General features: G+C 40.4%; 1 long non-coding RNA gene across 1 annotated transcript in view; it reads right to left on the bottom strand.

Annotated features, from left to right (window-relative positions):
- Nucleotides 1–2,228: 2,228 nt before the first annotated feature.
- Nucleotides 2,229–26,915, bottom strand: part of LOC134484560 (uncharacterized) — an 80,976-nt gene continuing 56,289 nt past the window's right edge. Inside the window, exons 4-5 of the long non-coding RNA XR_010062011.1 lie at nucleotides 2,929–3,030; nucleotides 2,229–2,685 (exon numbers count right to left, since the gene is read on the bottom strand). This is a non-coding gene — a long non-coding RNA (uncharacterized LOC134484560). The remainder of the gene's footprint in view (nucleotides 2,686–2,928; nucleotides 3,031–26,915) is intronic.

The following is a 26,915-nucleotide window of genomic DNA, read 5'->3' as shown; positions in this document are numbered from 1 at the left end:
TCAATTAATTGTAGGATATGTGCATGTATGTGTCTAGGTCATTCCACAGTAACTCGTGTTACATGCTTTAGAAGCAAATCTGTTCAAGAATAGCCTGAACTCCTTTGTTTTGCATGTTTCTTTAACATATCAAATCACTTCAAATTGCACCAATTATTTATACCTCTGGGGTACAGATTAAATTCATTTTTTCTACAATTAATCTCTCCATAGGGATTAAGAGCTGGTTGATAAATAATTTTTGGAGTCTTTAGAATAGAATTTTGCCCCAAAACTCATTAAGTATTTATTGTTCTGCAAATTCAAACCTACCTGGTATTTTGGAAATTTGAGTTTCATGGTCAGACCTCATCAGCTAAATGCACTTCATCCATTGTTGGCAAGTTCAGGCTATGCTTCCTGATTGACATGTCTGTTGAGACTACCTAGTTGTACAGTCATATGATAACCAAGTGAGTTCTCATATAGCTTTCTCAATATTCAATTTACCTGATCAGAATCTATGAAGTGAAGAATCAATCATTTTGTGCTGAATGTAGGTTGCCAAACTGCCTCTGGATAATTTTTGAATAGCATCTTGTACATATGCCTGTGCTTTTTAGGTGGTTTCTCATTATCTATTAACACTCCACATAGCTCCGCAGCACTATATTATTGTAAGTTTCCAAGCCAAGTGATTTCTTGTTCTGTATTAGAATCATGTGGGAGTATCTAGATCAATCAGTGTAATCCTAAGGGATTCTCCTTGGTATATTATCATCTACAGATGGTGTAATATCTACAACGTTTGATACTCAGCCTTTGATACACCTTCCATCACCTGTGTAAAAGAAAATTATTTGCAACAGAGGAATCCTGTAATATTTAGGCTACTACATGAATCCCGTGGCTAAAATATGGCTATACATGCTTATTCATGCCTAAAAGACCGTTGGGGAGACCCAACTGGCTAAAAATGTCAATTACTACTCAGATGTCCACTATGTGTACAGTCTGAGGAAGTGTCACTTCAGTTCATGTTTGGAACTGAAGAATACTCAGCCATTTTCCAAACGGAAAAATAAAAACAAGTTACTTAGATAAGGATTGAGAGAATGGTTTTATCTAGGTAGAACATTAATTTTAGCCTTACATACAAATGTGTGATGTGCAGTATTTTCAACACTGTATTTCAGAAGGAATTATATACTTTTGGATATGGTCTCTCGGACTAGCATATGATATCAATATAGTTTGCTGTGACAGATTTTCAAGTACATATGAAATGTGAGGACTCCAACAGAGTAACTCTAGATCAAACATATATCCTTCATGTTATTTGTGACCCACACTGGGAACACTTACTAAATGTATCAGAGTTCTGACTCATTTTAGTATTTTTTTTTTTGGTCTCATGCTAACTTTTGATGCTTCCTTTCTCCAATAGAAAAGTTAGTCAATGAGTCTGTATACCAGATATCAGCTGCATTATCAAGCGTTGGTTGCAATTTCCCTCTGCTGAATTCACAGCCACGAGGAAGTGTTTCTTATGAGATGGCCTTGATCTCTACAATGTAGATTATTGTTGTCTGTGTCTTTCTCTGACTCTCTCAGTTCTCTTAAGGGTCCTACCAGGGAAGAAATGGCAATGATAGTGAGAAGTGATCTTTGTGGACCCGAGGATAGACAAAATCCACCAAAGTTTCCTTTCATGTGATAAGAAAATAGTGGACAGTGTTTATATTCAACTTAGTCAATGAAATGCTCTCCCTTTATACCTTGTATAAACTGGACTGGCTTGTTAGCTATGCCTGTTTACCCAGCTTGCCCAGTTTTCTGGCTGAGAAGAGGAGACTTTTTTCTCAGCAAGGCATCAGGTGGTGGACCAACATCTTACAATTGCTCACTGTTACCCAGTTCCTCCAACGTAGCAGCTTCTTCCAAAAGGATCTACATTGTCCATAGTATGCCTGACTTCAAGTCTGAAGCTATGAGCCCAGTCAACAAGAAAATTTCCATAGCTAAGAAAAAGTAAAATTTTTCTTTATTTAGTGCTGAGGTGGAGGGGCAGATATTATTGTGACTTTCCTTATTGTAAGTTCTTGAATCAGGAAGGGGAAGAGCACTGGAGGAGGGTTAATTTTGATCTACTTAGGGTTTCTTAATAATAATAATAGTAATAATAATAATAATAATAATAATAATAAAAAGAAGAAGAAGAAGAAGAAAGAGGAGGAGGAGGAGGAGGAGGAGGAGGAGGAGGAGGAGGAGAAGAAGAAGAAGAAGAAGAAGAAGAAGAAGAAGAAGAAGAAGAAGAAGAAGAAGAAGAAGAGGAAGGAGAAATAGTTTAGGCTGGGAAGATTATTCAGCAATTAAGAGTACTGCCTGTTTTTTCCAAAGGTCATGAGTTCAATTCCAAGTGTACACATCATGGCATACAATCATCTATAATGTCATCTGATGCCCTCTTCTGGTGTGTCTGACAAGTAAAGTATACTCTTAAAAATAAAATAAATTAAATCTTTAAAATAAATAAAAATCAAAAGTTTTCTTATCTAAGTCTAAGTTACTATGCTTCTGTAGCTTACCAGCTTTCTGTGTTCCTCTGAGGACAGAAAATCCATTTTTTTCTATTAAAATCCAGGATGAGAGCTCACACATTGCTTGCCATATCTCCACTGTTATTCAAACACACCTTCTTCTTTTCTGGAAATGAAATAGCTTCCCATTACACTCCTATCCTACCTTCAAGTTCTGCTTTTGAGAGGTGCATCAGAAAAATGAGTTTGTGCATAAGGATGCTGGCGTTGCAGTTGCTTCTGATGTGAGAATACTGGGGTTAACACAGAAGGGTCAAGAGGGTCAACAAATGACTGAATGTAATGACTATCTTCTGTTGAAATTCTGTGGATGCAATGGGTCAGTATTCCTGGAAGTTACCCAACTCACAGGTTTTCTTCTTGAGCTCAATAGTCAGTTTCTCCAACTTCTTAATGTGCTGTACTTTCTCACTGATGGTGAAAGGTTGGCATGATGCCTTCCCAGCAAACCCTGTAGATAAACACAAGGGAACATGCATATTAATGGCCCAGTCACAGGAGAGACCATGCTTTGTCCCCCAACAAAGCATGAGGAAAGGGGAACTCTACAGACACTTTGAAGCACTGAAAGAGTAAGAAAGCTCTTTTCAAGATGGACCTATTAGCTACTCTCCTACCTACAACCATGATTGCTAGACATATGCAGGTAAGTTCTGTAGTCCATACTGCTTAGGACCACAAAGCCCTAAACATGTATGTTCAAGAAAAATGAGTCTGAGATTTTGATACATGTCCAGGGCAGTATCTCTCTCTTATTATCACAACATGTCAATGACATGTACAGGAATCCTGTGAAGATGAAGTCCAATACTCTACCCTGAGTGGCGAAGCTTTATCTATGTGGCTCCTATTGGATATCTTTCTCATTCGGAGTGAAAATAAGGAACTCATAGCAAACCAACAGCATGCTTGTCAATTACTGGTGGTCTGCCCAACATTCATCAGATATTCTTGATGCTTGGTCCCTTCTTTTAGAATCTAGAGGTTTCAGACCATAAGTCCTGCTCCTAAGAGGTCTGACCCAAGCACAGCTTCTCGAGGAAGCTCCCCAGCAGTGGCTCAGGGCTTACTCTCTCTGCTTTACACCAGATTATTTATTTTGCACTTTTATAACAAGAAAGAAGTTCTAATTTTTTGTCTCTCTCTCATCTCACCATGCATTCTGTTTTCCCTGTAAATAACTTGATAATCCTAAAAAACATGTCTGTGTGTAAACCAATATGCACTAACTAAATACCACAAGGGCAGCTTCTGTTTCCATAACACTAGTGATATCACAGAGAATACCACGGAATTTCAGGTATACAATAGTGTATCCAGAGGAGTGTCCCCTTCAACATCACATAACTACCCATTAACTAGATCTTCTCCAAATCAACAAGCCAAGTTGCCCTTTCAAGTACCTTTGCCTGAGACACAAGGGAAGATTTTCCAATACTCTCCCTTCTAAAATGGAGATATGACTGATTTATTGAATTCTTTCCCACCATCATGTACAGTTATTGAAGCCTAAATTTTCAATCAAAGCCCAGAATTTGTCTTCCCCACCTTATGTTGCAGGCTGAAAATGACAAGGAAGAAAGGAAGTTGAGAACTTAGGTCAGGATGATGCTGGAGAGTTGGGATTATGCCTTCTTTGTAGCGTTGGCACATAGATAAATACAAGTAACCAAAGACTTTGGAAAGATCCACAGAGTAGTACAGTTTGGGGGGGGAGTAAAAAACTAGGAATAATTGTGTAAATTTGGACAAAAACATTGTTCAGAGCCTCAAAAATAACATGTTTTAGACATGGGGCTGTTTATGATGTGAGCAGCAGTTCACAGGTCAGGCTGCAGGTGCATTGGTTAACATAGGTGCAATTTGAGACCTCAAAAACAGTCAGAGAAAGCATGGTGGGTCAACCTGGAATGAGCAATTAAGAAGTCATGCTATACTATGGAGAGTTATTATATGAAGGAAAGAGACAGACAGAGACAAAGACAGGCAGACAGACAGACAGACAGACACACACACACACACACACACACACACACACACACACACACCAAAACAAAGCATCAGTCATGGGGACAAATATGTAGATCAATGATAAGGAGCTTCAACCAGGGAAGAAAAGTCAAATTCTTCTGTTGGGTGCCACATGTGACAACGTCTATACTCCTGAAAGGGTGTCACTACTACATTTATGGACAGCATCCATTAGAAACCTACAGACAGGGAATGGTAAAGTAAGTGTAGAGTCTAGGTATTATTAAACTATACATGTTTATTAGAGCCCCATGTAACTTTTGTCATGATCCTGGCAGTCCCACCAAAGAGAAGCAAGCCCATGGTCAGCCTGCCATGCACTTCTTGGATCTCTGAAAATTTACCTTCCATACATGCTTATTGGGCCCTAAGCTTGTTGGGAGTTGTTGAATATTCTGCATCTTCACAGGCGTTTAAGTACTAGTCTAGTAGAGTTGCATGTCAACTCTATTTCTAATTGTGGTTCTCCAGAGGACACCTAGTTCAGATCACACTAGGGTTTATAAGATAAGGAAGTGCTTAAACTGGCAAGAAATATGTTATCATTAGTAAAGACTGTTCTAGGATAGAGGAAAAAATATGACAGAGACGCAGAGAGACACACACACACACAGAGAATGAAAGAATATGCCTTATGTACATGAAGCCAGAAAAGAATTTGTGAATCTAGAAGACAAGGTTTGAAGGACTACCTGTAAATCCCAGTAACTAAGAAAGAACCTTGGACACAGTTTTGATATTGAGGCTTCATACAGCTTGGCCTTTACCAATGTGAGACACTACATTTCCATGAGCAAATCCTTAGCCTGGAGAACGTCGTTATGGTGGCCCCCCCAAAAACAAAACAAAACAAAACACAGAATTGTCCCCTTTGTCTGTTTCTCATTACTCTGATCTCCCATGTCACAAGAGGCTGAGTGGTCTTCCACATACCCTCACATGCAGCTCACAAGGAACAGCACCTATCTTCATCAGTACTTCATCTGAGCCTACCCTTGGCCTTTGGATGGTACTCAGGAACTGAACTGACAGGTTACATATTCCTAGCTGGGTGTCAAACTTCAGACATGAGAATCCCACTCTGTGATTGTCAACAGTTCCATTTATCCATTGGGATGGCAGTGTCACAATGGCTGCACCTGTCTTTTCATGCATTTCACATGCTTTATGTGTCCGAGTTGAAAGTCTCTCTCAGATTATTTACAGATCCACAGGATGCAGCTTGGCTTCAAAGGCCACATGTCTGACTACGGAAGCCACGAAAACAATGTCACAGTTCACAGCTATAATGTAGACATGTCAGGGTATTTCCTCCAAGTTTTGCTTTGAAGCATATTCTTTTTTTTCTTTATTAACTTGAGTACTTATTATTTACATTTCAATTGTTATTGCCTTTCCCGGTTTCTGGGCCAACATCTCCCTAACCCCACTCTCTAACCCCTAAGCCCATTGTATATGGTTGTTCCCATCCCCATTCTCCCCCCATTACCGCCCTTGCCCCAAAAATCACGTTCACTGGGGATTCAATGTTAGCAGGACTAAGGGATTGCCCTTCCACTGGTGCTCCTACTAGGCTATTCATTGTTCCCTATGAGGTTGGAGCCCACGATCAGTCCATGTATAATCTTTAGGGAGTGGCTTAGTCCCTGGAACCTCTAGTTCCTTGGCATTGTTGTTCATATGGGTTCTCAAGCCCCTTCAAGTACTTCCAGTCCTGTCTCTGTTTCCTTCAACGGGGGTCCCGTTCTCAGTTCAATGGTTTGCTGCTGGCATTCCCCTATGTATTTGCTGTATTCTGGCTATTTCTCTCAGGTGAAATCTACATCCAGTTCCTGTCAGCCTGCCCTTACTTGTCAAGCGTATTCTTTTATTACAGATAATGCTAATCTTTCTAGAAGGCCACATTGTGGGAGACCATTTGGATTATGCCCCATCCACAGTTTATAGATTTTTTACAGAGAATTCTTTCAGTGAAAATGGTTTCTGTAAATTGCATACAAACTAACTATTTAAGGACACAAACACACACACATAGACACAAAAGGTACACAGATACACACAGACACACACAGACACAAACAGACACACACAGTGTGCAGGGATAATAGAGATGTGTATGTTAAAAAAAGTTAGGATAGTGTATCGATAATATAAAATATGAAGGGTTACACTAAAATCTAAGACACTAGGATGGAGGATGGGAAGCAATTGTGAGGTATGCTTTCCCACAACTTGGACACATGAAAAATGAAGTAGGAGACATCAGAACTGCATTGTCAAACAAAGACAAGAAACGTACACAATCAATTGAATGCAAATACAGCTCATCTTGCTGATCTCTAATGGAAGAGTTCAGGTGTTTCCCACACCTCTCCAGCATAGTATTTCATTGCAGTCCAATGCTAGAACACCAAAGGATATTCAAGAACATATAAGGAGATGAAGGCAGAATGTCAGCATTCCCAGAGATCAGTTGAGCAGGGAGTTCTGTTTTCCTATGTCTACCTTAGCTATGCTTCAGAAAACCAAGGAGACATTCTCCTCAAGCATATCCACATCTGTACTGGGTGTAATTTGTCTTCAGAACATCTTTGGCTGTAGTTACAGAAGCCAGGATGAAAACTACAAACTATGTCAGCATAAAGTTGATGTGCATATGCCCAGGATCACTGCTAAGTCTCTCTAGACCTACGAGTGTAGATAGACATGCCTTATAGGAATAGAACATGGTTGTTTAGTTCCCCCAATTACTGTTCAGGACACGTACAGAAGTCAGGAAGGAACCAGTCCCTCTTCTGTTTCACTAATTGATATTTCTTCAATATAGTAGAAAACTGTCTGCCAAAGACACTGTCATTAGGACAAAACAGAAGGAAACAGATTGGGAAAAGGTCTACACCAATCCTACATCTGACAGAGGGCTATTACCTAGTACATACAAAGAACTCAAGAAATTACGCTTAAGAGAGACAAATAACCCTATTAAAATTGTGGTACAGAACTAAGTAAAGATTTCTCAACTGAGGAATATCAAATATCTGAGAAGCATCTAAATAAATGTTGATCATATTTAGTCATCAAGGAAATGTAAATGAAAACAACCCTGAGATTCCACCTCACACATGTAAGAATGGCTAAAATAAAAACTCTGGAGAGAACAGATGTTGATAAGAATGTCAAGTGAGAGGAAAGCTCCATCTTTGTTGGTGGCATAACGAACTGGTTAAACCACTCTGGAAATCAGTCTGAAGATTCTTCAGAAAATTGGAAATTTCATTACTTGAGGACCCAGATATACCTCTCCTGGGTATATAACCAAAAGATGCTCCAACATACAAAAAAGACATATCCTCAAATATGTTCATAGCTGCCTTATTTATAATACCCAGGAGCTAGAAGAAACCCTAATGGAATTCATCAGAGGAATGGATACAGAAAATATGGTACATCTACAAAATGGTGTACTACTAGGGTATCAAAACCAATGATCTCAAAAAAGACATAGACAAATGGAATGAACTAGAAAATATCACACTGATTGAGGTAACAAATTACAGAAAAACACATATGGTATGAAACCATCGAAAGTGAATATTGGCAAAAAAGCTCAAGTTACCCAAGATGCAGTCCACAGACAACTGGAAGCTCAAGAAAAGAACACACAAAATGTTCATGCTTCACTCCTTTTTAAAAGGTGGAACAATGCTATCTATGAATTTAGAGGAGAGACTGACGGAATCCCATTCAGATTATGCCGTACATGTGGCAGAAATACATATACATCAGTCACCAAAATAGATAAGATTGATGAAGCTTAGAAGTGCATGCTGACAGGAACTGTATATAGATCTTCCATGTGAGACACAGCTAGAGCATATCAAATACAGAAGTGCATTCTAGTGGCAAATCAGTGAACTGAAAACGGACAGTAATGGGGGTTGTAGAAGAGGCGGGGTGCCAGTTTGGGATCTTATGGTCAAGAAATTGGGAACGGAAATAAGATTTGAAATGTACATATAAAATATCCAATTAGAAAAAATGAATAAAATTTGCTTAAAATTAAAAAATGAAAGAAATAAAAGAGAAGATAACTGCCATGTAATAACAGCTATTGACTCAGAAATCTAAAGGTCATTTTCAGGGAATGATAGAAAAAGTAATACTAGTGGAATGCCCGAGATAATGAAATCTCAACTAGAATCATTTCTCTCTCCCAGATAACGGTGCCAGACACAAACTGCACTATATGAATCCAAAGAATGGAGGAGTTTACTTTGAGGGGATGACACAACACTTTTCTTTCCCTTCTTCCTTATTTCCTTTTTCTTCTTGACCAAAAGAAGAAAGGCCATGAGCTCTCAGGAAACAACTATGCCCTGCTGAACACTTGGCTTTTGGAATAAAGAATTAATGATATAAATTCTCTGACTTACAGGAACCAAACAACAGGGAAGTCCATATGTTTCTGAGAGGCTCCAAGCTCCTTATTCCCATATGTGGTAGTGTCAAATCAAGGCTATCTCTTCAGATATCCCACTCAATCACTACTAAGGTCTCTTTGTGCTATCCCAAGTATCACATATTTCTTCCTTTTTGGTTATACCAAGACAGAAGTCCAGCATTCTTTTCCCCATCACTGATATCTTCATCCTCTTTATTCTTCCTCCCTGTTTATTTCAATTAGAGGCCAATTAGTATACCCCAGAGGTACTGCAGGAATATCTGAGAGGCAGTTGCAGGCACGACAACACTTGTGACATCACAGAAGAAGACAGGGACCTCCAGGTTACAAGAGATATTTCAAGGAGGGACTAATGATGACGTCACTGAGACCTGCCATGGCCTAATACCTAAACAGTTTTCCTTACACTGATCAGATTTGGAGTGCCCTTTCCAGGTATGTCTCCTGTGAGACAGGTATGTCTCCTGTGACACAGTGGAAACCTTTACATACTCCATCTCTTTAAAGCTAGAGAAATCTCTTGCTTCATTAGTGGTTACATGTTCTGAATGGAGAAAGGTAGTCAGGGTTTGGCATGGGTAGAAAAGATTTAGAAATATGGATTGGAGGAGATTCTTCTAGATAATAATTAATTCCCAAGTTCATTCCTGTGAACATATAGTTCAATTTTCTAAGTTTTCTCTGTTTCCCAAAGGCCAGTATTCTCCCTACAAATATTTAATTGAATGAATATTGTATTTCACATTCTTATTGTACATTCCTTGATAGGGGACTTTATAAATATTCCTTAATGTGTACTCAAAAATTCTGTTTTATAATTCCATTTATTGCAATGATTTTGTCAACACAGTTGGCCCAGCTACAAAGTCAATATAACAGTGTAAATATTTTGTACCGACTTCAAATGATAAACTCCCAAATTCTTATTCAAAATAGTTTTGGTGCATATATATATATATATATATATATATATATATATATGTGTGTGTGTGTGTGTGTGTGTGTGTGTGTGTGTGTGTGTGTGTGTGTGTGCGCCACATGTCCAGCAGACTCTGAATGGCCATTCCTTCAGTCTCTGAAAAACAATGCCTCCCTACCCCTCTTATGGATATTTTATTTACCATTTTAAGGAAGGACTGAAACATCTGAATTTTGGTCCTCTGTCTTGAGTTTCATGTGGTCTGTGCATTGTATCATAGTTAATTAGAGAATTTGGGCTGATATCCAATTATCAATGAGTGCAAACTTTGTGTGTTTTTCTGTGATTGGGTAACCTCATTCAGGATGATATTTTCTAGTTCTATCCACTTCCCTATGAATTTCATGCACTCATTGTTTTTGATAGCTGAGTAGTAGTCCATTGTGTGAATATAGGTCATTTCTCTATCCATTCCTCTGGTGAAGGTCACCTGGCTGTGGAAGAAAGGTCAACCTGAAACATCTCTGGCTTTCCAGCATGCAGATGTTTTCACAATTTCTAAATCACATCAGTCACCGAAAATTACCAGGGGAAAAATCTCTGACAGAGGGATGGCAGCCATTACTGGAGAAGGAAATGGCTTTGATGTCCCTTAGAACAATCTGCTCATGCCATGGCCATTCAGTCAACCCAAGCATCATGGGATTAGGAGATGTAGATTTAGAGATTGAATGTTTTAAGTTTCCTTGGGAAAATTTACCCTGCTCACCATGGTTCACTGTTATCAGGAAATATTTGGAATGGTATACTATGCACCTATGAAAAATAAGGACATTGTGAAGCTGCGGTCAACTAGGTGGAACGAGTTGAGAAAACTGAAACTCCTCTTGGTGAGATCATTGAAGATCTTGAGAAAAAGGAACACTGGGCCTGGAACACTGAAGACACAGATGTCCATAGAAAATACAAGAGACATGACTGAGGAAAAAAACAGCTGTGTCTACTGGACTATGGAGCAATGGTTAGAGTCCATACAAGAGGAGATCTCTATTAACAGAAAATTTGATCCAGAAATACTGTTGAGGAAAGCTTGTTGGAATTTCCAAACCTAATGAGCCCATAAAGAAAACACACAATCTGGTTATTATAATTATAATCTATAAATGTGTATTGGGTAGATCTAACGTTATTATAACTTATTCCCAAACCATAAAACCCCTTGCTACATGTGCTTTCTCCAGGCCATATGGATTGTTTCCATCATTACTTCCTCCTCTTTTTCTTCAGTCTTCTCGCTTCTCCTCTTACTCTCTTCTGCATCTCTACAATCCCGACAGTCAAACCTCCAGTACCAACTTTCCCCTCTGGCTATCAGTAATAGGCTCTAGCATTTACTGACCATGTAAAATGGGAAGAAGGTTAATATGCGATTACCTGAGTCTATGATAGAGGCCTTGTCCGGGGGAAACCTCTTTTGAGGAAGCAGATAAATATCAGGATACAAATAGAATTTGCTGGGGGAAGAGCAAATCCGTATATGTTTAGCATATGTGTCCAGTGGATTCTGAGAAAATGGGAATATTCTTCCTAAAGACCTAGTTATACTACACCTGGCCTTATATCTGAAAAGACCTTTGCCATACCGCAAGGACATGTACTCCATCATTTTCCTAGTGGATTTCTTCATAGTGAACAAATAATAGAAATAAGCCAGATACCCCTAAAACAAATAATGGCTACAGATTATGTGGTTCATTTACACAACGGTATACTACACACATATGAAAAATAAGGACATTGAGAAGATAAAGTCAAGTAGATGGAATGAGAAAGTATTGTCCTGAATGAGGTAACTGAGACCCAAAATAATATGTACACATTCACTTAAAAGAGGGTATTAGCCATAAAGTACAGAATTCACACACTATGATCTATGGAACCAAAGAGGCTAAGCACGAAGAAAGACCTAAGAAAATGCTTGAATTTCACTCAGAATAATGAATAAAATAATGACAGGAGGCAGATGGAAGGAAAGAATTGAGTGGCTGAGGGGATGGGAAGGGAAATGGGGTTTGAGGATCATTTCTTGGTAGAGACGGGCAAGAGGGGCAGAGGGCCAAGTGAATAAACTGATTCAGTGACTGTCCAGGGTGGGTACTATCTGTATGATTTGCCAGCAATCTGTGATTTGTGAGGCTACCCTGGCTTCCTTGACGGTGACTTTAGCTGAGACTTGTTACAGTGGGGATACAGATTCTTAAATGGCCACTTTCAGTAGCCACAGAGGACCCAAGTTGGATGGATAAGTACCCAAACCCACCCCCAAAATTTTGAACCAGAAATTGACCCCTCTATAAGAAACACAGGGACAGAGATGGAACAGGAAATGAGGGAATGGCCAAAGGATAAGTGGCCGGATGTGAGACTTTTCCCCTGGGCAATCACCAAAACTGACATTATTCACGGTCCTTTCTTGTGTTGCAGATGGGAGGGTAGCGTTATTGTCCTCTGCAACGCTCCACCAAGCAGCCGACTGACACAGAAGCAGAGGCACAGGGCTTGATATCAGATGGAGCTCAGTGAGTCTCACTGAAAAGCTGAGGGAAGGACTGAGAGAGGCAGAGTTGCACAATGGTCTTCACGTGGTGTCACTAACCCGTCGCCTGTCTGTGGATCCTGTTCTCCTACCCGGGCTGCGTTTTCAAGAGCTGGTAGGAGACGATGAATCTAGTCCTGCAGAGACTTGATGTGCCAGGGGAGAGGGTGTACCCAGAGGGGTCCTCCACTCTCTCAGAGAAGAAGGGGAGAGGTTAGAAGGAGGGACTGTAAATGGTGGGAGACTGAAGGAGTGTGGTGCCAGGTCAGCATTCAGAATGTTACCTGATATATAGATACAATCATTCTGGCAAGGAGGGTACCGGGAACATGACCTAACAGGATCAGGGTGTGACATCATTGGGGTGGGGCATGACATCATGGGGTGGGGCATGACATCATTAGGGCGGGGACATCACATAATGGGGTCTAGAATTGACATCATTGCATGGGGCATGACATCATGAAGCTTAAGAGAAAATATATGAAACTGTAAAAAAAAAAAAAAAAAAAAAAAAAAAAAAAAAAAAAAAAAAAAAAAAAAAAACAGCTCGAGAGGGAACTGAGACCTAGAGACACAAACATGGCTGGCGTTTACCTATGCATGGTATCAGCTGTGCGATAAATCTCATTCCATCTACAATCTACAAATGCAGAGAGGACATAGGAAACAAGAACGCCCGTGAGGGGGAAAGCATCGACCTCTCTGAAAGGAAATCTGGAACAGATTCTGTGAGTGTTTGAGGGCGACTGAGGACAGGAGCAGAGGGTCGGTGGGGATGACGGAGAGATAGCTCAGTGCAGAGAGAACCGGCCAGAATTAGGGGACATACGGGTTAATGCAGAAAGTCGATGGACTGGTTAATTCATGGCATCTAGAGGGCGACCTTCCTGAGGATTTAATCTGATGGAGAAAGTAGAGTCCGAAAATGAAATCCTTTGAACTCGAGCAAGCAAGACCTCACGGGTGGGGATGGGGCACATTCAGTGGAGTCGATTTCTGAGGAGGTCAAACGGAGATCCCTGAACCACAGACTGAGGCTGGGACAGAGATTAAAGAAGGTCAACCAAAGGAGGTCTCCATCAATGTAAATGCACCCGAAAAACACGTCCTGGTCTCCAAGGTTTGTGTAGCCCTTTTTCACCCTGAGTAAGATATATGCACACCGCAAATCACCTAATACCTTCGAAAAGACCTGTGACACTGAATTCCTTGGAGGAACCCCTAACTCACTTGCAGGCAGACCAAGATTCTGCTGACTGACAGTTTCCTGGGCCCACTTCATCCTTTCACACCTGGTGTGCACCTGGACACTCTAAGAAACAGAGATCAGAGATGTGTTTGTTTGTGTTTGTGTGTGTGTCTGAGTGTGTGTTTCTTTGTGTGTCTGTGTGCTTGTGTGTCGGTGTGCATGTGTGTGTGTGCGCATGTGTGTGCGTGGTGTGTGTGTGTGTGTGTGTGTGTGTGTGTTAGTCATGTATAAGCTAACCATCCTCACACAGACTGTCTGGATTGGTTTTCTTTTTGGAAGGTTGATGGATCTTTCTCTTTTCCTAAGAAAAGGCCACTCTGGTTCTCAACTCACTCTTGAAGCCGTGACAGGGTGAGTGATTATTATGTGTGAGGTAATTTGATTTCATGGATATAATATTCCTTGAAAAACAGGGCTCAACATTTACTTTCCTTAGTCTGTGATACCTTGAGGGCATTATTATTATTATTATTATTATTATTATTATTATTATTATTATTATTCCAGGATTATTCCTTTATATTATTGTCTGTGTTGTTACCAGTGTGCTAAAGTTCACTGATGGCAGAAAGAAAGATTTTTTTTTTTTCACGGGGATCCCATTGGATGGCCATGTTTTGTTGTTGGAACTGAAAGTTTTATTTACATGCTCACAAGAGCAAATAAATGCAAGTACGGAAAGTTCCTTGGTCCTCTACATGAGAGTGACATCCTCACGTAGTCCTCTGATCTACTTGAGAAACAGAGAATTTAGATGGGCAATGAAATGGATGCTGACCAAAGACCCACATAGGGAGAAATACAGTTTTTCACAGTGTTTCAGGCTTTCGGGATCGGTAGACATTACACAACCGTCTTATCATTTATAGAGGAATACTCAGAATTATTAAATAACAGAAAAAAGAAAATTTTAAAAACATATTTATGCTGGCTAATTTAAATTCCTGTTTTTGCCTCTGGAATATTATATATTCTCTTTCAGGTTCTTCTTGAAATTATGAAGAAGTGAAAATCGGTATGGGTTTATCTGATTACATTCTTTAACTTGAGTATTTCTTATTTACATTTCGACTGTTATTCCCCTTCCCGGTTTCCAGACCAACATCCCCCTAACCCTACCCTGTCCCCTTCTTTGGGTGTTCCCTTCCTCATCCTCCCCACATTAGAGCCCTCCCTCCAACAATCAAGTACACTGGGGGTTCAGCCTTTGCAGGACCAAGGGCTACCCTTCCACTGGTGCTCTTACTAGGATATTCATTGCTACCTATGTGGTTGGAGCCCAGGTCAGACCATGTATAGTCTTTGGGTAGTGGCTTAGTCCCTTGAAGCTCTGGTTGGTTGGCATTGTTGTTCAAATGGGGTCCAGAGCCCCTTCCAGTCCTTTCTCTGATTCCTTTGGTGGTTTGCTCCTGGCATTTGCCTATGTATTTGCTGTATTCTGACTGTGTCTCTCAGGAGATATCTACATCTGACTCCTGTCGGCAAGCAGCTCTTTACTTCATCCACGTATCTAGTTTGGTGGCTGAATATGTATGGGCCACATGTGGCTCAGGCTCTGAATGGGCATTCCTACTACCTCTGTTCTAATCTTTGCCTCCCTATTAACTCCCAAGGGCATTCTTGTTCCCCTTTTAAAGAAGGACTGAAGCATTCACATTTTGATCATCTGTCTTAAGTTTCATGTGTTCTGTGCATCTAGGGTAATTCGACAAGGAGGACTAATAGCCACTCATCAATGAGTGCATACCTTATGTGTTTTTCTGTCATTGGTTTACCTCACTCAGGATGATATTTTCCATTCCATCCATTTGCTTATGAACTTCATAAAGTCATTGCTCTTGATAGTTGAGTAATATTCCTTTGGGTAGACGTACCGCATTTCTGCATTCATTCCTACGTTGAAGGGCATTTGGGTTCTTTCCAGCTTCTGGCTATTATGAATAAGAAATTCTGCACTAAAAACATCTCGACCTCTCTGCTCCCAGACCCGGTGAGAGAGAGACGCAACCGCCTGGTCAGGTGGGCACTCCTGAGGCTGCAGAGCGGAAGAGACCACCAACACTGCTCACCCCTGCCTACATACCTGGCCCAAGAGGCAACTGTATAAGGCCTCTGGGCTCCCGTGGGGGAGGGCCCAGGAGCGGCAGGACACCAGCCTGAGACACCACCGGAACCTGAAAGAAACAGACCGGATAAACAGTTCTCTGCACCCAAACCCCGTGGGAGGGAGAGCTAAACCTTCAGAGAGGCAGACAAGCCTGGGAAACCAGAAGAGACTGCTCCCTGCACACACATCTCGGACGCCAGAGGAAAAAGCCAAAGACCATCTGGAACCCTGGTGCACTGAAGCTCCCGGAAGGGGCGGCACAGGTCTTCCTGGTTGCTGCCGCTGCAGAGAGCCCCTGGGCAGCACCCCACGAGCGTACTTGAGCCTCAGGACCACAGGTAAGACCAAATTTTCTGCTGCAAGAAAGCTGCCTGGTGAACTCAAGACACAGGCCCACAGGAACAGCTGAAGACCTGTAGAGAGGAAAAACTACACACCCGAAAGCAGAACACTCTGTCCCCATAACTGACTGAAAGAGAGGAAAACAGGTCTACAGCACTCCTGACACACAGGCTTATAGGACAGTCTAGCCACTGTCAGAAATAGCAGAACAAAGTAACACTAGAGATAATCTGATGGCGAGAGGCAAGCGCAGGAACCCAAGCAACAGAAACCAAGACTACATGCCATCATCGGAGCCCAATTCTCCCACCAAAACAAACATGGAATATCCAAACACACCAGAAAAGCAAGATCTAGTTTCAAAATCATATTTGATCATGATGCTGGAGGACTTCAAGAAAGACATGAACACACTTAGGGAAAAACAGGAAAACATTAATAAACAAGTAGAAGCCTACAGAGAGGAATCGCAAAAATCCCTGAAAGAATTCCAGGAAAACACAATCAAACAGTTGAAGGAATTAAAAATGGAAATAGAAGCAATCAAGAAAGAACACATGGAAACAACCCTGGATATAGAAAACCAAAAGAAGAGACAAGGAGCTGTTGATACAAGCTTCACCAACAGAATACAAGAGATGGAAGAGAGAATCTCAGGAGCAGAAGATTCCATAGAAATCATTGACTCAACTGTCAAAGATAATGTAAAGCAGAAAAAGCTACTGGTCCAAAACATACAGGAAATCCAGGACTCAATGAGAAGATCAAACCTAAGGATAATAGGTATAGAAGAGAGTGAAGACTCCCAGCTCAAAGGACCAGTAAATATCTTCAACAAAATCATAGAAGAAAACTTCCCTAACCTAAAAAAAGAGATACCCATAGACATACAAGAAGCCTACAGAACTCCAAATAGATTGGACCAGAAAAGAAACACCTCCCGTCACATAATTGTCAAAACACCAAACACACAAAATAAAGAAAGAATATTAAAAGCAGTAAGGGAAAAAGGTCAAGTAACATATAAAGGGAGACCTATCAGAATCACACCAGACTTCTCGCCAGAAACTATGAAGGCCAGAAGATCCTGGACTGATGTCATACAGACCCTAAGAGAACACAAATGCCAGCCCAGGTTACTGTATCCAGCAAAACTCGCAATTAACATTGATGGAGAAACCAAGATATTCCATGACAAAACCAAATTTACACAATATCTTTCTACAAATCCAGCACTACAAAGGATAATAAATGGTAAAGCCCACCATAAGGAGGCAAGCTATTCCCTAGAAGAAGCAAGAAACTAATCGTCTTGGCAACAAAACAAAGAGAATGAAAGCACACAAACATAACCTCACATCCAAATATGAATATAACGGGAAGCAATAATCACTATTCCTTAATATCTCTCAATATCAATGGCCTCAACTCCCCAATAAAAAGACATAGATTAACAAACTGGATACGCAACGAGGACCCTGCATTCTGCTGCCTACAGGAAACACACCTCAGAGACAAAGACAAACACTACCTCAGAGTGAAAGGCTGGAAAACAACTTTCCAAGCAAATGGTCAGAAGAAGCAAGCTGGAGTAGCCATTCTAATATCAAATAAAATCAATTTCCAACTAAAAGTCATCAAAAAAGATAAGGAAGGACACTTCATATTCATCAAAGGAAAAATCCACCAAGATGAACTCTCAATCCTAAATATCTATGCCCCAAATACAAGGGCACCTACATACGTAAAAGAAACCCTACTAAAGCTCAAAACACACATTGCACCTCACACAATAATAGTGGGAGATTTCAACACCCCACTCTCATCAATGGACAGATCATGGAAACAGAAATTAAACAGTGATGTCGACAGACTAAGAGAAGTCATGAGCCAAATGGACTTAACGGATATTTATAGAACATTCTATCCTAAAGCAAAAGGATATACCTTCTTCTCAGCTCCTCATGGTACTTTCTCCAAAATTGACCATATAATTGGTCAAAAAACGGGCCTCAACAGGTACAGAAAGATAGAAATAATCCCTTGCGTGCTATCGGACCACCACGGCCTAAAACTGGTCTTCAATAACAATAAGGGAAGAATGCCCACATATACTTGGAAATTGAACAATGCTCTACTCAATGATAACCTGGTCAAGGAAGAAATAAAGAAAGAAATTAAAAACTTTTTAGAATTTAATGAAAATGAAGATACAACATACTCAAACTTATGGGACACAATGAAAGCTGTGCTAAGAGGAAAACTCATAGCGCTGAGTGCCTGCAGAAAGAAACAGGAAAGAGCATATGTCAGCAGCTTGACAGCACACCTAAAAGCTCTAGAACAAAAAGAAGCAAATACACCCAGGAGGAGCAGAAGGCAGGAAATAATCAAACTCAGAGCTGAAATCAACCAAGTAGAAACAAAAAGGACCATAGAAAGAATCAACAGAACCAAAAGTTGGTTCTTTGAGAAAATCAACAAGATAGATAAACCCTTAGCCAGACTAACGAGAGGACACAGAGAGTGCGTCCAAATTAACAAAATCAGAAATGAAAAGGGAGACATAACTACAGATTCAGAGGAAATTCAAAAAATCATCAGATCTTACTATAAAAACCTATATTCAACAAAATTTGAAAATCTTCAGAAAATGGACAATTTCCTAGACAGATACCAGGTATCGAAGTTAAATCAGGAACAGATAAACCAGTTAAACAACCCCATAACTCCTAAGGAAATAGAAGCAGTCATTAAAGGTCTCCCAACCAAAAAGAGTCCAGGTCCAGACGGGTTTAGTGCAGAATTCTATCAAACCTTCATAGAAGACCTCATACCAATATTATCCAAACTATTCCACAAAATTGAAACAGATGGAGCCCTACCGAATTCCTTCTACGAAGCCACAATTACTCCTATACCTAAACCACACAAAGACACAACAAAGAAAGAGAACTTCAGACCAATTTCCCTTATGAATATCGACGTAAAAATACTCAATAAAATTCTGGCAAACCGAATTCAAGTGCACATCAAAACAATCATCCACCATGATCAAGTAGGCTTCATCCCAGGCATGCAGGGATGGTTTAATATACGGAAAACCATCAACGTGATCCATTATATAAACAAACTGAAAGAACAGAACCACATGATCATTTCATTACATGCTGAGAAAACATTTGACAAAATTCAACACCCCTTCATGATAAAAGTCCTGGAAAGAATAGGAATTCAAGGCCCATACCTGAACATAGTAAAAGCCATATACAGCAAACCAGTTGCTAACATTAAACTAAATGGAGAGAAACTTGAAGCAATCCCACTAAAATCAGGGACTAGACAAGGCTGCCCACTCTCTCCCTACTTATTCAATATAGTTCTTGAAGTTCTAGCCAGAGCAATCAGACAACAAAAGGAGATCAAGGGGCTACAGATCGGAAAAGAAGAGGTCAAAATATCACTATTTGCAGATGACATGATAGTATATTTAAGTGATCCCAAAAGTTCCACCAGAGAACTACTAAAGCTGATAAACAACTTCAGCAAAGTGGCTGGGTATAAAATTAACTCAAATAAATCAGTAGCCTTCCTCTATACAAAAGAGAAACAAGCCGAGAAAGAAATTAGGGAAACGACACCCTTCATAATAGACCCAAATAATATAAAGTACCTCGGTGTGACTTTAACCAAGCAAGTAAAAGATCTGTACAATAAGAACTTCAAGACTCTGAAGAAAGAAATTGAAGAAGACCTCAGAAGATGGAAAGATCTCCCATGCTCATGGATTGGCAGGATTAATATAGTAAAAATGGCCATTTTACCAAAAGCAATTTACAGATTCAATGCAATCCCCATCAAAATACCAATCCAATTCTTCAAAGAGTTAGACAGAACAATTTGCAAATTCATCTGGAATAACAAAAAACCCAGGATAGCTAAAGCTATCCTCAACAATAAAAGGACTTCAGGGGGAATCACTATCCCTGAACTCAAGCAGTATTACAGAGCAATAGTGATAAAAACTGCATGGTATTGGTACAGAGACAGACAGATAGACCAATGGAATAGAATTGAAGACCCAGAAATGAACCCACACACCTATGGTCACTTGATTTTTGACAAAGGAGCCAAAACCATCCAAAGGAAAAAAGATAGCATTTTCAGCAAATGGTGCTGGTTCAACTGGAGGTCAAAATGTAGAAGAATGCAGATCGATCCATGCTTATCACCCTGTACAAAGCTTAAGTCCAAGTGGATCAAGGACCTCCACATCAAACCAGACACACTCAAACTAATAGAAGAAAAACTAGGGAAGCATCTGGAACACATGGGCACTGGAAAAAATTTCCTGAACAAAACACCAATGGCTTATGCTCTAAGATCAAGAATCGACAAATGGGATCTCATAAAACTGCAAAGCTTCTGTAAGGCAAAGGACACTGTGGTTAGGACAAAACGGCAACCAACAGATTGGGAAAAGATCTTTACCAATCGTACAACAGATAGAGGCCTTATATCCAAAATATACAAAGAACTCAAGAAGTTAGACCGCAGGGAAACAAATAACCCTATTAAAAAATGGGGTTCAGAGCTAAACAAAGAATTCACAGCTGAGGAATGCCGAATGGCTGAGAAACACCTAAAGAAATGTTCAACATCTTTAGTCATAAGGGAAATGCAACTCAAAACAACCCTGAGATTTCACCTCACACCAGTGAGAATGGCTAAGATCAAAAACTCAGGTGACAGCAGATGCTGGCGAGGATGTGGAGAAAGAGGAACACTCCTCCATTGTTGGTGGGATTGCAGACTAGTAAAACCATTCTGGAAATCAGTCTGGAGGTTCCTCAGAAAATTGGACATTGAACTGCCTGAGGATGCAGCTATACCTCTCTTGGGCATATACCCAAAAGATGCCTCAACATATAAAAGAGACACGTGCTCCACTATGTTCATCGCAGCCTTATTTATAATAGGCAGAAAATGGAAAGAACCCAGATGCCCTTCAACAGAGGAATGGATACAGAAAATGTGGTACATCTACACAATGGAATATTACTCAGCTATCAAAAACAACGAGTTTATGAAATTCGTAGGCAAATGGTTGGAACTGGAAAATATCATCCTGAGTGAGCTAACCCAATCACAGAAAGACATACATGGTATGCACTCATTGATAAGTGGCTATTAGCCCAAATGCTTGAATTACCCTAGATCCCTAGAACAAACGAAACTCAAGACGGATGATCAAAATGTGAATGCTTCACTCCTTCTTTAAATGAGGAAAAAGAATACCCTTGGCAGGGAAGGGAGAGGCAAAGATTAAAACAGAGACTGAAGGAACACCCATTCAGAGCCTGCCCCACATGTGGCCCATACATATACAGCCACCCAATTAGACAAGATGGATGAAGCAAAGAAGTGCAGACCGACAGGAGCCGGATGTAGATCGCTCCTGAGAGACACAGCCAGAATACAGCAAATACAGAGGCGAATGCCAGCAGCAAACCACTGAACTGAGAATAGGTCCCCTATTGAAGGAATCAGAGAAAGAACTGGAAGAGCTTGAAGGGGCTCGAGACCCCAAAAGTACAACAATGCCAAGCAACCAGAGCTTCCAGGGACTAAGCCACTACCTAAAGACTATACATGGACTTACCCTGGACTCTGACCCCATAGGTAGCAATGAATATCCTAGTAAGAGCACCAGTGGAAGGGGAAGCCCTGGGTCCTGCTAAGACTGAACCCCCCGTGAACTAGTCTATGGGGGGAGGGTGGCAATGGGGGGAGGGTTGGGAGGGGGACACCCATAAGGAAGGGGAGGGGGGAGGGGGATGTTTGCCCGGAAACCGGGAAAGGGAATAACACTGGAAATGTAAATAAGAAATACTCAAGTTAATAAAAAAAAAAAAAAAAAAAAAAAAAAAAAAAAACATCTCGACCCAGACTTTTTTCATTTGGGAGACCTTTAATGACTGCCTCTATTTCTTTAGGAGTTATGGGGATGTTTAAAAGGTTTATCTGTTCCTGATTTAATTTTGGCACCTGATATCTGTCTAGGAAATTGTCCATTTCCTCCAGATTTTTAAATTTTGTTGAATATAGGCTTTTGTAGTAAGATCTGATGTTTTTTTTTATTTCCTCTGATTTTATAGTTATGTCTCCCTTTTCATTTCTGACTTTGTTAATTTGGACACACTCTCTGTGTCCTCTCGTTAGTCTGGCTAAGGGTTTATCTATCTTGTTGATTTTTCAAAGAACCAACCTTTGGTTCTGTTGATTCTTTCTATGATTATCGTTAATTCTACTTGGTTGATTTCAGCTCTGAGTTTGATCATTTCTTGCCTTTTACTCTTCCTGGGTGTATTTCCTTCTTTTTGTTCTAGATTTTTAGGTGTGCTGTCAAGCTGCTGACATATTCTCTTTTCTGTTTCTTTCTGCAGGCACTCAGCACTATGAGTTTTCCCCTTAGAACAGGTTTCATTGTGTCCCATAAATTTGGGTACGCTGTACCTTCATTTTCATTAAATTCTAAGAAGTCTGTAATTTCTTTATTTTTTTTTCCTTTACCAGGTTATCACTGAGTAGAGCATTGTTTAACTTCCACGTATATGTGGGCGTTCTTCCCTTATTGTCATTGAAGACCAGCTTTATCCCGTGGTGGACTGATATGATGCATGGGATTATTTCTATCTTTCTGTATCTGTTGAGGCCTGTTTTATGACCAATTATATGGCCAATTTTGTAGAAAGTGCCATGAGGTGGTGAGAAGAATGTATATCCATTTGATTTAGGATAGAATATTCTATAATTATCTGTTAAGTCCATTTGGTTCATGACATCTCTTAGTCTATCTACATCTCTGTTTAGTTTCTGTTTTCCATGACCTGTCCATTGATGAGAGTGGGGAGTTGAAATCTCCTACTCTTATTGTGTTCGGTGCAGTGTGTGCTTTGAGATTTAGTAAGGTGTCTTTTATGTATGTAGATCCCTGTTATGGGAACAGAGTTTTCTCCTTTCAGGTGGATAGTTTTCCTGTCCACTGGCTTTCAGCTGTCCCTGTGGGTAGGAATCAGAAGGACCTGCACCTACGTCTCCTATGTTCCTCTGTGGGAGGGGGGGATGCACAGATGGCACAAGGTGTTTTCCTGTTGAGTCAGGAATCTGGGCAGAGAATTGTCTCCTCTGGTTTCCCAGGAGTGTTCTATTCCCCCCACCATCAGCTTTTGGGTGCAGGGAGCTGTTTGATCAGGTCAATTCGGATCCAGGCACAGTCTGGAACATGGTGGTCCTGCAGTTTTACTCCACTATATTCCTGGGCTAGAAGCACTATGCTGTTTTGTCTTGGGCCAGAGATGTGTATAACGGTGCGCAGACCTGGAAGTCTCAGTTTCTTGTAGGCTCAGTATTGTCCACACTCCTGGGTGATCAGCATTCTGTCTCTGCATTTAAGAGCAGGGAGCTCTGGGCTGGGATCACGAGGTTCAGGAGCCAGCTGGAAACCGGAAGTTCCTGGTCCCAGAGGATTTCTGCCTTTGCTTGTCCTGAGTCCACCAGTCAGGTCACTTAGAGCAGAAAAGTTTGATTCACCTCTGGTCTCAGGTCTGATGTCGCTCCTCCGGTTGACTTTCAGGTTTCTATGAGAGCCGCAATCAGAAATGTCCTGCCCCTACTGTTCCTAAGTCCCTATGAACAGGAGGCCCAGATGGAACTAGGTGTTTTTTTTCTTGAGTCAGGAATGTGAGAAGAGTTTTCAGGGGTTTCTGCCCCTCTGATGGTATAAGTCTTCCCCACCCCACAAGAGATTTGGGTGTAGAATGCTTTTTGGACCAATTCAGATCCAGGTGCAGTTTGGACTGCAGGACTCCTATATTCATGTGTTCAGACACACTCTGCAGTTTCGTCTGTGGCAAGGGATGTGGGCCCAGGTGGGCAGAATTGGCAGTCTCTCCTTCCCTGAGGTCTCAGTATTGCCCAGTCTTCTGTTTGATCACCTTTCTGTCCCACAGAGTTTCCAAAGGAGTTTCAAATGTTCATTCCCTATCTTACAGTTCTCCAATCTTTCCAATTCTCCTCCAAAATTTGTTGGAGAAGACCCCTCTGATCAAGGGGAGGTACAACAGGCCCCATCAAACAAAGATGGCTGCAAAATTTCTGTGTTCATATAAGAAATGGAACTATTATTTCAATGATTTTTCTTGAGAAACATAAAATGCTATAGTCTCCTGACCCTTGCCTTTCATACATAACTAAAATGCTTTAATCTTTGACTTATACCAGCATCTAGAAGCTCTCTCACTCTTTTGAGTTAAGCCTCCTGTAACTTTCTACCTCATTTCCTTCTTTTTTAATTGAATATTTTATGTATTTACATTTCAAATTTTATACCCTTTTCTGGTTCCCGTCTCTTCCATCCACCCTCCCCCTGCTTCTTTGAGATTGCTACCAATCCTGCCTGCATATTCACACCTCAACATTCTGGCATCCCCTACACTAGAAAAACCAGACTTTATAGGACAAGGCATTTCCTCCTATTGATGCCAGACAATGCCATCCTCTTCTATATATGTGGCTGGAGCCATGGATCCCTACCTGTGAACTCTTTGATTTGTAGTTTAGTCCCTCAATTCCTTCTTCTGTAACTGGACAAGAGCTCATTATGATTCACTGCTGTCAGTGCTGTCCTTGCAGCAGGAATACAATGGTTAGAGAGCCTGGACCTCAGGAAGCTGAATGTTCACACAAATGACTAAAAACTTGTACCGACTGAAAAAAAAATAGCGTGCAAATATTTTCAACATATTGCACAATGAACACTTACCATGGGATTCAATGCAGTTTCAAAATATTATCGCCAAGTTTACTTTGTGCCCAGCTCCATGAGTGAGTGGGTCATCATTGATTTTAGATTATTTATTTAGTGTTGAATATTGAGAGCCTCCGACAAAGTTCTTCCAGTGAATCTTTATTCACACTCATAGTTCTTTGTTTTTTTTTTTGTTTGTTTGTTTGTTTGTTTTCTTTGGTTTGGTTTGAAATCAAAATATATACAGCAGAAAAGTTAGCTCTTTGCTATTATTGGTATAGTGCACAGCATGTCTGGTGTGTGTCTGTCACTCCCTCTCTAACCCAGCTTTATTTGAATTTATGAAGCTGAGATGCCATGGATTTTGCACACAGGAACCATCTTTGTTCTCCCTCCACCAGACCTCAAACCTCCTGTTTCTTGCCACTACTTATGATAATTTTATATTCACTGATACATACAGAACCAGAGAATCCCAGTCATTTTGTAGTAACTTGGTATCCTCAAGGTCCTGCCATGCAGCATACATCAAATGCCTGAGTAATATTCCACTCCAAGGAAAGCCCACAGCTGATAACTCTTCAAATTATACTTTATTTTTTCCACATATCTATGTTTGATGATGACTCTTAAAAGCTTTACCCTCCTTTTTAGCCCTCCACCCACACAAGGCAAAAGAAAGAATGGGGGGCTTTGATGGGTGTGCTGGTGGCCCTGCTTAGAAAGGTTCACTGGAGGGGTTGGGGATTTAGCTCAGCAGTAGAACACTTGCCTAGCGAGCACAAGGCCCTGGGTTCGGTCCCCAGCTCCAAAGAAAAAGAAAAAAGAAAAAAAAAAGAAAGGTTCACTGGAGCAACTCCCATCTGTGTTGTCTGGAAAGCAGAATATCAGTTCACAGTTTAGCAGAGGCAGTCTGTTCCAATAGAAAGTATTTCATGAATACACTAGTAGTCCAGTTTTGTAGAGTTGTCATAACAAACAGGAAATAACAGCAGTTGCACAACATACTAGAAACAACCAGGCTTCTGTCAGTAACCTGGAAAGAGAGAAGTTATATGCTGTGCCGCTCTCAGGGAATTGAAGATCAGCAGAGACTCAAGAGTCAGAAACATTGCTGCTGCTGCTTTAAGTGTTTGCCATAGTCTGTATAGTCAACTTTTCCTTGAAAAATATAAGGTATTTGAAACTTTTGCTGCTGCTACAAATATATTACTGTAGCTGAGTAATTCTGTACATGATTTTCTCCTCAGTGGGATAGAGATCATTCCAATCATTTACAGCTATTGCAGCTAATGTTGAAATGGGTAATCCAATATGTGATCAGATGAGAAAAATTAAGACAGAGTACATGCTTTGACCATGTTTCCTATAAAAAAGTTTAAAAACACTTACAACTTATGAGCTGTAATGGTACTACAAACCCTTAAAACCACATCAATAGCAGTTACTTATTCTTACTCTTGTATGAAATAAAATACAGTTAGTTAACAAAAGGTGAAAACAAGGCGCTTGTGAGTATGTAAGCCTAATGCTGTCTTTGGTTAAGATGATAATTATCAAAACTATGATTTCAAGCAAATTTACAAAAAAAGTGTGTAAGACATGGAGCTCATCTGTTAATTTTCCTGTTCTGTTTGGCCAAAAGCACACACCATCTAGTTGTAGGGATAAGTCAGGTTATTATTGTAGAACATCAACCTAAGTATACATGTTTTTTCAAGCATCTACTAGCAGGGTCACATACTTTCACTTTTTTTTTTTCACTTTTCATCTCGAAAATTCCATTTCCAAACATTGATCCCAGGGTTGTAGGAAGTT

This window comes from Rattus norvegicus (assembly GCF_036323735.1).
Source record: "Rattus norvegicus strain BN/NHsdMcwi chromosome Y unlocalized genomic scaffold, GRCr8 chrY_unlocalized_1, whole genome shotgun sequence".
In the NCBI taxonomy this organism is placed as follows: domain Eukaryota; kingdom Metazoa; phylum Chordata; class Mammalia; order Rodentia; family Muridae; genus Rattus; species Rattus norvegicus.
This window is presented reverse-complemented; position numbering and strand designations above follow the sequence as displayed.